Source organism: Cnephaeus nilssonii (genome assembly GCF_951640355.1).
Source record: "Cnephaeus nilssonii genome assembly, chromosome: 23".
In the NCBI taxonomy this organism is placed as follows: Eukaryota; Metazoa; Chordata; class Mammalia; order Chiroptera; family Vespertilionidae; genus Cnephaeus; species Cnephaeus nilssonii.
Window position 1 is genome coordinate 2,892,858 of NC_137094.1, and position 10,214 is coordinate 2,903,071.

Consider the following 10,214-nt stretch of genomic DNA (forward strand, 5'->3'; position numbering starts at 1 on the left):
GGCGATCGAGCAGTCAGGGGAGCAGTTAGGCTTCAATCAGGCTGGAAGGGGAGTTGTTATGGGGTGATGAGGCTGGCAGGCAGAAGCAGTTAGGGGCAATCAGGCTGGCAGGCTGGCAAGTGGTTGGGAGCCAGCATCTCAGATTGGAGAGGGTGCAGATTGGGCTGAAGGACACCTCCCCCAGTGCACGATTTCATGCACCAGGCCTCTAGTTCTATTATAAACTCCAATTTAATGCATTAGTATTTAGAGTGAGTCCCAACCCCAGCAAGGGAAGGCTGATCTGTAGGGACAGAGGTCAGGAAAGTCAGAGTTCAGTAGTCTGACTTGCTCTTCCAATACTGCTCCAGTGTTCCCAGTGCCCTCTCCACTCATATCAGGACTTCCCCAGCTTGGGCCATGGAGGTTGCCTCAGCCCCTCCCTCTGAGGAGCTGAGCTTGTAGGGAACTGACACCAAACCCACCTGCCACCATGGCCCCATCCAATGGACTCCCCTCCAGCCATTGAAAGGGAATCAGCTGATTCAGGTGCAGGATCCCAGGGAGAGGAGAAATCTCTCCTGACCAGAACTCACCCTGCACCATGGGTGTGCTATGGCTATTGGATGGGTTGTTATGAGAATTTCCAAGATGCTGATGTTTGATCCTGACAGGAGATCCCACATGAGGTCTTCCAGGGACAGTGACCTGGTGGTTTGGAGGGGCAGGAAGTGCACCAAGGGGACAAGGTCATGTGTCTCAGTCTTCCTATGTCACTCAGGTTTCCCATGTCACTCAGGTGTCTGGAGAGAAGACAGACGAGTAGGCAGTGGAAGGGTAATTCTAGGCTCTAGACCTCGACCTGCTTGTGCTTGAACACAATGATTCATAACATTACCTTCTTGAAGACACTGTCATCCCTCCCTGAGCCAAAATGCAGACACCCTGTCCCCAGGACTCCCTCCATGGCCCTGTCACAGTGCATGACTATTTCTGATGTCACTAATTTAGAGTCTCTGCACTAGGCCATGGGCTTGCATAAAGGAAGAGTTTGCCCAGGAAGTTGTATACACAATCACAACATTTCCAACATCAAGAAGCAAGAATGTCCCACCTTATTGTGTTTGGCAAGCAGTTTCTCAGATCAAAGTAACATCATAAATTAAGATATAAGATATTGATAATGACTGTCCTTTATCATTCCTTTTCTACACAAAGGTAGAAATTATTTGTATGAAATTATGAACAAATCTGTAAATTGTAGACATATTAGAGTGCTCAGATTAAGAAATGGCCTGAAAAAATGATAATCCTTTTTATATCTGTTTGAAACATGGCTGAGAAGGTAAAAGTCTAACCTGCTGTTCTGGTCTATGTTTCTTCTTATGCTTAGAATGGTGAGGCTGTGCTTTGACCTGAATCCAATGTGTCTAATGACACACGTGGTCCCCTAACCCTGATTTACATGTTGATTGAGGTCAAGAGAAGAGACGCCCCCACAGAGATACTATTATGAAAAGGTCAGGTTGACCTCAGTCCCCCCACATATAGGAAAGGCTGCCCCACAATTTGTCTTCAAGCTACAGGGTACATCCTCTCCTGGGCTGTGCAGGCTCACACCTCTCTCCTCACACAGGGCTGAGATCTCTGGAAAGGCAGAGCTGTGGTCTAGAAGAAGATGAGGCTGTTGGGTCTTCTCCTGTGCCTGCTGCCAGTCCTGTCCCAGATGCAGCTGCAGGAGTCAGGTCCAGGACTGGTGAAGCCCTCACAAACCCTCTCCCTCACCTGCATTGTTTCTGGTTCCTCCATCACCAGTTGTTGCTGGAGCCGGATCTGCCAGGCCCCAGTAAGTGGCTGGAGTGGATGGGGTGCACATGTTATGATGGGAACACTTACTACACGCCCTCCCTCAAGAACCAAACCTCCATCTCCAGAGACACTTCCAGGAACCAGTTCTCCCTGCAGCTGAGCTCCGGAACCACCGAGGACACTGCCATGTATAACTGTGCAAGACACAGTGAGGGGAAGTCAGTGTGAGCCCAGACACAAAACTACATGAGGGAGACAGCAGAGCTGGGCTACAGGATGTGCTGGGGACACCAGAGGGCGCTAAGAACCCACAGCAAAGAGAGCAGCCCCAGGAGCAGGTGTGGAGGGAGGCTCAGCCCAGACTCTGTTGGAAGCTGGGTTTCCTCTTCATGTGACATTGGCTCCTGGACCTTCTCCAGAGTCATGAACTGGGCACAGACAGCTCAGCAGCAAAGAGCTGTCAGTCCTGATGAAGAAGAGAGGCCATCGGGTGGCCATTGCCCAGCCCCCTTCACGCAGAGATGATGGCTGTGGGCTCTGTGCAAGGACAGCAGGGCTCCACCCAGAGCAGCTTCAGAGGCTGAGTCTGAGGATGCCCACACACTAGGGGATGAAATAACGTGCAGCTCTGACATAACCTCGGTCTAGGGAGGCAGGGAGGCCTCTCCAGCAGGTGCATTGGCCTCAGGTAGCTGGGAGGACTGGCTCAGGGTGAGCTGTGTCAGGGAGTGAGGACAATGGGTGTTCCTGTGCTGGGCAGGGTCTGGAGTGGATGAACCCCCTCCAGTGAAGAGGAGAGACCACCAGGCTGGCTCATCCACGTGTCCAGATGTGGGCATAAGTGGAGGAGGGAGGGCAAGACTTCAAAGCTGCCAGATGTCAGCACTAAACTTGGGGTCAGACTCCTGTGTCCACCTAACAATTGCAATAATAAGGGAAAGGGAGGGAGTCATGTATTTGGATTGGGCAGCAACCAGCGATGATGGACAAGTCAATAGGCATAAAGCAGGAGTGAGAGTCGGGTTTGGTTCTCACACTGAGTGAAGATTCCACTGCCTGATCCTCCCCTTTTACAGAAGGTCAGGGGTCAGCTTCTGCTTTCCGAATTGCAGCTTCTAAAGGGTTCTGAGCATCCTGAGTTTTTCGTCCTGCACTGGAGCAGTTCTGAAAGGTGGGGACTCTGAATTGCTCTGTGAGCTGCAAGGTGTGAACTCAGGGAATAATTGTAGTTTCATCTTGGCCTTTATTTTTTTTAAATAAATCTTTATTGTTCAGATTATTATAGGGGTTCCTCTTTCCCCCCCCCCATATCTCCCCTCCACCTGATTCCCCACCCCACCCCATGCCCTTACCCCCCCCTGCCACTGTCTTCATCCATAGGTGTAAGATTTTTGTCCAGTCTCTTCCTGCACCCCTAAGACCTCTTTCCCCCTGAGAATTGTCAGTCCAATCCCTTTCTATGTCCCTGATTCTGTTATATTTATCAGTCCATTCTGTTAATCAGATTTTTTTATTCACTTGATTTTTAGATTCACTTGTTGGTAGGTATGTATTTGTTGTCATTTTGTTGTTGATAATTTTTATCTTTACCTTATTCTTCTTCTTCCTCTTCTTAAAGAATACCCTTCAGCATTTCATGTAATCCTGGTTTGGTGGTGATGAACTCCTTTAGCTTTTTTTTGTCTGTGAAGCTCTTTGTCTGACCTTCAATTCTGAATGATAGCTTTGCTGGGTAGAGTAATCTTGGTCGTAGGTTCTTGCTGTTCATCACTTTGAATATTTCTTGCCACTCCTTCTGGCCTGCATAATTTCTGTTGAAGAATCAGCTGACAGTCGTATGGGTACTCCTTTGTAGGTAACTAACTGTTTTCTCTCACTGCTTTCAAGATTCTCTCTTTGTCTTTTGCTCTTGGCAATTTAATTATGATGTGTCTTGGTGTGGTCCTCTTTGGATTCCTCTTGTTTGGGGTTCTCTGTGCTTCCTGGACTTGTAAGTCTATTTCTTTCACCAGCTAGGGAAAGTTTTCTGAAATTATTTATTCTAATAGGTTTTCAATATTTTGCTCTCTCTATTCTTCTGGCACTTTGTTGTCCCAGAGGGTCCTTACACTATCTTCATATTTTTGGATTCTTTTTTCTTATGGTTTTTCTGGTTGGGTGTTTTTTGTTTCCTCTTATTTCAGATCTTTGGTTTGATTCTTAGGGTCCTTTTATCTACAGTTAAATTTCTGTATATTCTTTATTTCAGACAGTGTATACTTAATTTCTGACTCGTCCTTTTCCATTTTTTGGCATTCTCATTAAGGTCCTTGAAGGTCTCACTAAGCTCCTCATAAGTCTCATCAAGTTTCTTGGTGGGTTTTAGAAGATTCTTGAGTAACTTTATAAATGTGGTTTTGAACTCTATGTCCAGTCGTTTGCTTTCCTCAATTTCTTTCATTCGTGACATGTTTCTTTGTCTCCACATTTTGGCTGCTTCCCTGTGTTGATGGAGTGGCTTTGTGTGGTAGGTGACCTATAGGGGTCAGTGGCTCAGCCTCCCAAATCACCTGAGGTGGATGCTCTTGGTGCACTCCTTTGTGGGCTGAGTGCAAAGTCTTGGTGTAGTTAAGCCTTGATTGCTGTTGGTACACTGGGAGGAATTGACCTCCAGGCCAATTAGCTGTGAGGACCTGCTATGTCTATAATCGAAGAACTGCTGCACTGGAGACACGCTTATGGGGCAGGCCTTGCTTCAGTGGGGCTTTGGTGCTCACTGAATCTGCCTCTTGAATGTGTCACTTATGGATGTGAGGAGTTTAAATCTGGTGTCATTTCACACTGACCACTAGGTACACTGGCTTCTGGATCTCCAATGGGTTTCAGGTCAGCTACTGTCTGAGGCCACCCAGCAGGAGCTACAGCAAGAACTACAGTTTTCTCCTCTTTGCTTGGGGTTTGGAGATTTTGGAGCTGTCTGACTGGAGCTGCAGTTTGTTAGGTTAAGCTGTGATAGGGGAGGCCATTAATACGCAAAAGTCACTGCAAGGGGTGCTTGGGTGGGTTTGTAAATTGTGCAGGGTGGGGTCTCAGGGATTCACTAGGATAGGGCGTGGCAAACAGTGATGGCTGCCAGTCAGCCCTCTCTGTGTCTCCGAGTTTCTGCATCCGTGCTTCTCACGCCCCAGTGCAGTAAACAATGATTCCTGTGTGCAGCTCTGCAAGCAAGCCACCCTCACTTTCCGACCTGATGGCAGACAGTCCAGCTACTCCCTGTAGGAGTTTGGGTCCCCAGCGTCTCCCCAGAAACTGGATTTCAGAGTAAGCGGGAGCTTGTCTCCCTTCGGGTTGAAAAAAGCAACGCCCGCCGCCAGCCCAGTTCGTGTGCTCCATATCTCAGCTTTTCAGCGCTTGTGCACATCTCAATGCTCCTTTCTTTTTCCTTCTAGTTGTATAACTTCCACTCAGACAGCTTTCCCATGGTTCTGGGTGATAGACATTTTGTCTTTTAGTTGTAGTTTTGAAACTGTTGTGCAAGGCAGCAGTTTAGGTGTTTACCTTTGCCGCCATCTTGGTATCTCCTTGGCCTTTAATAATAAAACACACGGTCAGGTCTCTCCAGGGGGGTTCACAAGTCCTTTCTTCTGATATCTCATTATTAGGTAAATATCAGGTAAGTGATTTAGTACAAGATACAACTGCTCTGCACCTTATCTTCCATCCATCATGAGCTCACAGGCCCCTTACCAGAAAACCAGCCTCCAGATTCCTTTCCTCCCAGGGTCTCGGGTGGATGCTAGGAGGGGAGGTGCCAGAATGATTGTGACCAGGAGCAGGTACTCACCTGAACATTGTGGCCCCGCCCACCAAGTGATCTGGGAGAGCAGCCTCACCTGACAGCTGACAATGCTGCTGCCTCCTCCCCTCCCAGTGCTGAGGTATGTTCCCTGCTTCCTGAGGGGGGTTTACAGGGGACTCCCAGCAATGCACTCTGCATTCAAAGAGTGACCCAGCCCCACCTCTGACTCCCTGGAGCAAGCCTGACCTGTTCCATCTGCATCTGGGTATACAGGACCTGCAAGAACACGGACACACGGGTGCCTGCTCTTCAAAGTCTGTGTTTGTATGGTGAGTGCATTTGATTGGCTTCCAGAGATTATCACACCCAGGCCTAGAATCCACGTTTGGTCCCTGCACATGTGCTATGTACAGGGAAGAGGGGCAAATGTAGATTTCATAGAAGAGCCAATCATCAGTGTGTGTGTGTGTGTGTGTGTGTGTGTGTGTGTGTGATTTATTAAATAGAAGTTCAGTGGGATTTGGTCACACAATGGGATGTGCAGATGGGACCTTTAATGAGAGGAACCTGAGGACATAAGAGGCCACAGAGCCCACAGGAGCTTTTGGATGAGGGGAGGGTCGGCTGTGTTTGTGCATCTGGCAACTTCAGGGAAGGGCTCCTGTTGGCTTTCTAAAGCCCTAGTTTGGCATCTCCATGAAAACCCATTGGGGCTCAGTAAGGCCATTACACTCTGTCCAGAAACGTCAAAATCATGAGGGAGCAATCTTAAGTCAGGGCACAGCCTTCACTACTGGACTAGAGCTGCTGAGAGTCCAATGCCCTGTGATCCCAGTCAGGACTCTCCCCTGCAGAGCCACGGCTGGGCAGCAGGGGGCGCTCATGGACCAGGAGCACAGGCTGCTGCCCCAGGAGGAGGTGAGAGGGAGCTGTGCAGGGATTTCCTCTGAGGCCTGGGGCTTCCTCTCTTCATACAAACAATCCAAACTGAAAGTTGGACAAGACTGCTGAGGTGACTGTGAACATCCTGCTCTATCAGAGCATTTACCAAACTCAATGATACATGAGAACCACACACACGGGGGTTATTCTATGGCTTCAGTATATCTGAATTATAAGGGGCGGGGACAGGGATGGGTTTATTACCACACTAGGGGCAGCATTTTGGAGACATGCTGATCCAGGAAGAAGACATTCAGGTATCAAAGCCCAGAGCTGGTCCAGGTGGCCCCATGTCACCCAAAGTTAGGCTCCCAGTGAAGAGCTTTTCCTGTGGAAGCTGGTTCCTCAGTAGTAGGAGCTCTATCTTCACAGAAATCAGGGACCTGGCAGGGGACACACATCCTCCAACAAATATTAGGACTTGGTGAAACCTAGCTCTTGTTCTTTGAAAATATAAACAAAATTGATGAACTTTTAGCCAGATTCATCAAGAAATAAAGAGATAGACCCCAAATAAATGAAATCAGACATGAATGTGGAGAAGTAGTAACTGACACCACAGAAATGCAAAGGATTATAAGAAAAAAAAATACCAGGAACTATGAAATGGAGACGTTCTTAGAAAAACACAATATTCAAAAACTGAATCAAGATGAATCAGAAAATCTGAATAGGTCAGTAAGAACTGATGGAATAGAAGGAGTAATCCAAAATCTTCCAGCAAACAAATCCTGGATCTGGATATAGAAAACCCTAAAGACATTAACAAGCATTCAAAGAAGAGCTTACACCTATACTTCTCAAACTATTAAAAAAATTGCAAGAGGAAGGAATACATCCAAGGTCTTTTTATGAGGCCAGCATTATCCAAATTTCAAAACCAGAGAAAGACACTAGAAATAAAGAGAATTACAGGCCAATATTCCTGATGAAGATACATGATAAGATCCTCAACAAAATATTAGCAAATCATCTCCAGCAATATATTAAAGTGATCATACACCATGAGCAAATGGAGTTTATTCCTGGGATGAAAGGCTTGTATAATATTCACACATCAATAAGTGTGATATATCATGTAAACAAATTGAAAGACAAAAATAACACAATGTATTAATAGATACAGAAAAGCATTCGACAAAATCCAACACCCATTTTTCCAAAATTCTCTCAGCAAAGTGGGAAATGAGGGAGCATATCTCAACATGATAAAGGCTATATATGACAAACCTACAGTGAACATCATACTCAATGAGCAAAAACTAAAACCATTTCCCCTAAGAACAGGAGCAAGACAGGGATGTCTGCATTCACCACACTTATTCAATATGAAACAGGATGTCCAAGCCACAGCAATCAGACCAGAAGAAATAAAAAGACATCCAAATTGTAAAGGTGGAAGTAAAATTCTCATTATTTGCAGATGACATGATATTATACATAGAAAATCCTAAAGACTCCACCAAAAACTACTATATTTAATAAAAAATTCGACAATGCTGTAGGATACAAAATTAACACCCAAAATTCGATGGTATATCTATACAACAATAATGAATCCTCTGAAAAAGACACTAAAGAAACAACTACATTTACCATTGCAACAAAGAAATTAAAATACTTAGGAATAAACTTAACCTAGGAGTTAAAAGACTTGTACTCAGAAAACTACAGGATGTTGAAGAAAGAGACAGAGGAAGAGATAGAAAAGTGGAAGGAAATACCATGTTCATGGATTGGTACAATTGATATCATTAAAATGTCCATACATAAAGCAATCTACAGATTCAATGCAACCCCTATTAAAATACCAACGGTTTATTTCACAAATCTAGAATTTCAGAGGGAAAGTGGGGGAGGGTGGTTGGGTAGGAAGAGATCAACCAAACAACTTACATGCACATATGCATAACCCCTGGAAGCAGACAATACTATGGTGAAGGCCTGGGGCAGGCTACAAGGGGTCAATGGGGAACAAATGGGGACAGATGTAATATGTTCAAAAATAAAGATATAATTTTTAAAAAGGATTACAACTTGGACACTCAGGCTCCCAATTGGCATAGTCCCTTTGTCATCCATCTTCTCTCAGGTGGGGTTAAGACTGTCATGGATATGCAAAACAAATGTGGTGGACTAGGTTAAATATGGATAAGTCTGTGCCCTGAGTGCACCACACCCTCCCCTACAGAAGTGCTCATAGCACAGCCCTCACCATGGACTGGACCTGGAGAACCCTCCTCCAGGTGGCCATGGCGACAGGTAAGGGGCTCCCGTCCTGGGTTAAGGAGGGTCCAGGGAGAGTCCAGGGGGATTCCACCCACTCCTGTCTCCTCCCACAGGTGTCCACTCCCAGGTGCAGCTGGTGCAGTCTGGGGCTGAGGTGAAGAAGCCTGGGGCCTCTGTGAAGGTCTCCTGCAAGGCTTTCAGCTCCTCTATGCACTGGGTGCAACAGGCCCCAGGACAGGGTCTTGAGTGGGTGGGGTGGGTTTACGCTAACAATGGAAACACAAAATACACACAGAAGTTCCAAGGCAGAGACTCCATGACCAGAAACACGTCCATGAACACAGCCTACATGGAGCTCAGCAGCCTGAGAGCCTAGGACACGGCTGTGTATTACTGTGCAAGACACAGTGAGAGGAAGTCAGTGCAAGTCCAGACACAAACATCCCTGCAGGAAATGCTGTGACCACCAGGGGGCGCCTAGGGTCCCTGAACACCAGGACCATCCCAGCAGCAAATGTAGTTGGAGGTTTGGGTTGGTGTCCTGTGTGGTTTCCTCTTCATGTCACAGTTTCCCTCAGGGAACCTCTGGATTCCTGATTCTTCACTGACCTCTGATGTCTCTGAGTTAGAAAGTCTGTTGTAAATAGAGACAACTTTTTCATGTGGACAAATTGTAGAGTGTCTTTCAGACAATCTTGTGCTCCAATGACTATTAATAATCAAATCTTCTGACCCAGGTCACCTAAATATAACCGGAGGCTCTGCTAACTCAATAGTAGCTCCACACAGCCCAGGGTCCCAGCCCGCCAGCATCAGGACACGTGGAGGCTGGACAGTTGCCACCACCGGCTCATGGATAACAAGCTAGAGAAGAAGACCCTTGCCATTGACTTGTCGTCACTCTCATAGCACCAATAGCAGGTGACACCTTAAGGAGGAGGTAGAGGGAACCACCGTGCCTTGGAATGGATGCCCAGGCTGATGCCCCACAGGCAGGGGCACCTTGAAAAGAGTTATCTCTTCATGGAGGTGTCTGCTGGGAGCAGGGCAGACTTTTCATAAAGTCAGAAATGGTTTCTCGGCTGGCATGGCTCAGTAGTTGGGCATCAACCTATTAACCAGGAGGTTAGGGTTTGATTATTGGTCAGGGCATATGCTGGGTTTGCAGTCTTGAAACTCAGTGTGGGGTGTGCAGGAAGCACCGATCAATGATTCTCTCTCTTCATCAATGTTACTATCTCTCTCTCCATCTCCTTTCCTCTCTGAACTCAATTAAAAATATATGTTTAAAAAAAAAGAAAAGAAATGTTTGGATCCCCTAGGTAAGGACACTGGTTAAGGGTTTTATTGTGGATCAGTGCTGGAGGTGGGAAGGGTCCTGCTTATAGGAGGGGCTTATGTGGGTTTGATGTCCCAGCTGCAGGATACCAGGGTGTATCCCCACTTTCTTAGTTTTCCACATGCCAAACAAGATAGA

General features: G+C 46.6%; 1 gene segment (V, D, J or C); it reads left to right on the top strand.

The window, feature by feature from the left end:
* The first annotated feature begins 8,724 nt into the window (after window positions 1-8,724).
* Window positions 8,725-9,113, top strand: LOC307094705 (immunoglobulin heavy variable 1-3-like). The segment is given in 2 exons: window positions 8,725-8,770; window positions 8,851-9,113.
* The last annotated feature ends 1,101 nt before the right edge of the window (window positions 9,114-10,214 follow it).